This window comes from Hordeum vulgare, chromosome 1H, assembly GCF_904849725.1.
Source record: "Hordeum vulgare subsp. vulgare chromosome 1H, MorexV3_pseudomolecules_assembly, whole genome shotgun sequence".
Lineage (NCBI taxonomy): Eukaryota > Viridiplantae > Streptophyta > Magnoliopsida > Poales > Poaceae > Hordeum > Hordeum vulgare.
In genome coordinates, this window is record NC_058518.1 from 153,005,707 (window position 1) to 153,008,743 (window position 3,037).

The window sequence follows — 3,037 nt, forward strand, 5'->3', positions numbered from 1 at the left end:
AACATATTCATGCTTGGTTATTATAGCATCGTATTTCTTCTCCGATATTTGGTTTTTGTCTAGCGAACTTGATTTTTTATCTTGCAATCGAAAGAGGTGCTTTGTGATGGGTTTGATCTTGCGGTGCTCAATTTTAGTGACAGAAAGAGACATGCCACGCATATAACATTTCTCTCAAGGATAAAACGATGGGATCTATTCCTACATGAATAGATCTTGTCTACATCATGTCATCGTTCTTAAGGCATTACTCCATTTCTCCGTGAACTCAATACACTAGATGCATGCTAGATAGCGGTTGGTGTGTGGAGTAATATAAGTAGATGCAGTCAGAAGTCGGTCTACTTATCTTGGACGTGATGCCTATATACATGATCATTGTCTTGAATATTGTTATAATTATTTGCTCTTATATCAATTGCCCACCAGTAATTTGTCTACCCATTGTTTGCTATTTCTCTGAGAAGCCACTAGTGAAACCTAATGCCCCCGGGTCTACTTCACAACATCTATTTGCAATCTCTACTTGGCTATTTTCATTTCTACTTTATTTTCTATCATGTTTTCATATCTATATTATCAAACCCAAAAATACCTTGATGCGTTCTATTTGCTATCACTCTTATTTGCATCTATCAATCTATCATTACTTTGCCCATGTGGGATTGACAACCCCTCCATGCATCGGGTTGCAAGGATTTGCTATTTGTGTGCAGATGGTGCTTACATAGTCTTGTGGATCTTCCTACTAGATTGATACATTGGTTTCTTAACTGTGGGAAATACTTGTTATCGTTGTGCTACATCACCCTTTAAGCTTGGTGGGAAACCATGCATCAGCAAGACTGAGAACCCCCTTTAGCATCACTCTTCGTTGGCATGAACAATGGGACGGAAACAACCGAGCACCACTTCATCACTGACCATGACACCACAACACTGAAGGTGGTGTACGCCGATGAGCTTAACACCCATTTACATGTATGATAATTGGATCTAGGAGAAAAGTACAACTTTTCGAACTTCAACCTTGAGCACAAAGGCGTCCTCTAGAGCAACAAGGTATTGTGATCCTACAACTATGCATGCGCGAGCACGTCGTTGTCTCCCACTTATAGAGGGGTTTCTCCCTCAATTGTTTCCTGAAGCACAAAGTGATAACTTTCACTAGCATGGACACTAGGAATGAAAAACGGTTGCTTGGCAATTTAAGGATCAAAATTCCACATGACGTGAGGACATCAAAAGTTGTTCCCAATGAAATGCGATGAGGAGAGAGACTCCATGAGTGACCTAGTAGCGGCCTGATATGTATCCAACGTATCTATTATTTTTTATTGTTGCATGCGATAATATTATCATCCTTGGATGCTTTTGGGTGTCTATATACCGATTATTACTATTTTTGAGCACTAACCTATTAACCCAGTGCCTAGTGCCACATGCTATTTTCATAAGTTTTTTTTCTTTTTAGGTTTAAAATACCAAACAAATTCCAATTGCCCCAAAAAATTTATATTTTTTCTTGACCAAAAGAAGACCTGAAAGCTTTGGTAGGAGACCGGAGGCTGCACGAGGGAGGCAACACAAATCAAGGCACGCCTGGGGGAGGTTGCACCCTGTTGTGTATTGGGCCCCTCACGCATCTCCTCGCATATCTCTTTGTCCAATAAATTCTAAGATACCACAAAAATCCTAGGGAACCACCCGAAACAAAATTTCCGCCGCCGCAAGCCTCTGTTCCACCATGAGGCCATTTGGAGCCCTTTTGAGGCGCCCTGTCGGAGGGGGGATTGATTACGAAGGACCTCTACATCAACCTAGCTACTCCCATAGTGATGTGTGAGTAGTTTACCATAGACCTACGGGTCTGTAGCTAGTGCCTAGATCTCTCTCTCTCTCTCTCTCTCTCTCTGTGTGTGTGTCTTTTGATCTTCAATACAATGATCATCGCATCTTCGCTTTGATCAATTCGATGTAATCCTATTGTGTGGTGCGTTTGTTGGGATCCGATGAATTATGTGTTTATGTTCAGATTATTCATGATAAAGATATGAGTTTTATGTGAATTATAATTATGATTTGTATTTGCATGATTATCATAGCTTCGTCAATATCTCCGATCTATTGAAATAATTTGGCTAACTAGATTGATATTTCTTTAGTGAGAGGGGTGCATTGTAGTGGGTTCAACCTGACGGGTTTCTATATCCCAGTGACACAAGGGGACAAGATACGTCTTTGTCTTGTTGATAATAAGGATAAAACGATGGGGTTAATTCATATTGATTAAGTTCTCTTATCTACATCACGTTATCATTCTCCAAGAAATACTCCTACTCCTTCTTTTTCCACAACATTTACACCAGGCTGGTCACGCCATTCTCTGAGTTCTTCTACACCATCCTCTCCCATTAACGATTCTGAGCCATGCGACTTTAGTCCAACTCCATCCTCCTCCTGGATATCTTCACCTTCTATTCCGAGGCCTTCATGGGCATGAGGCCCTCGGTGGCTCTCTTTCGTTACTTGTTCATCTTGTGGTTCACCGCCCAGGACCAGCGTTTCGCGCGCGTATCCTTCGTGGACGCCAAGGGAGCAAATATCCGCCTGAAGGTCGGGAAAAGGTGAAGCGCTATCGGCACCGCTGGGTCTTCATGGACGTGCGCTGGGTTATCCCGCTCCTAATGACCCATGTGGCCGAGGGAGAGAAGAACCCCGGGTGGGGTGAGGAGAAGCTCGTCGACCCAAGGGCAGCGCACGTCCTGGAGCGGATTGTCGCGCATGGGGATGCCCAACAAACAGGGCCAATGATCGTCAAGGAATACCTGGAGCAACACATCGTGCTGCTGGAAGCATACTCGCGACCCATGTTAGAATACACCGGCACGAGGGACGCGATGAGGCTTAATGCTGCTCGCCTCACATCCGATGAGCTAGACGGGGCCGTGGAGGCTCTTCTCAGTTTCACCCCCAAGGATCCTCCTGGGGATGCATCCTTGCTATACAGCTATGAAGACAAGTTGGAGCTGGTCGC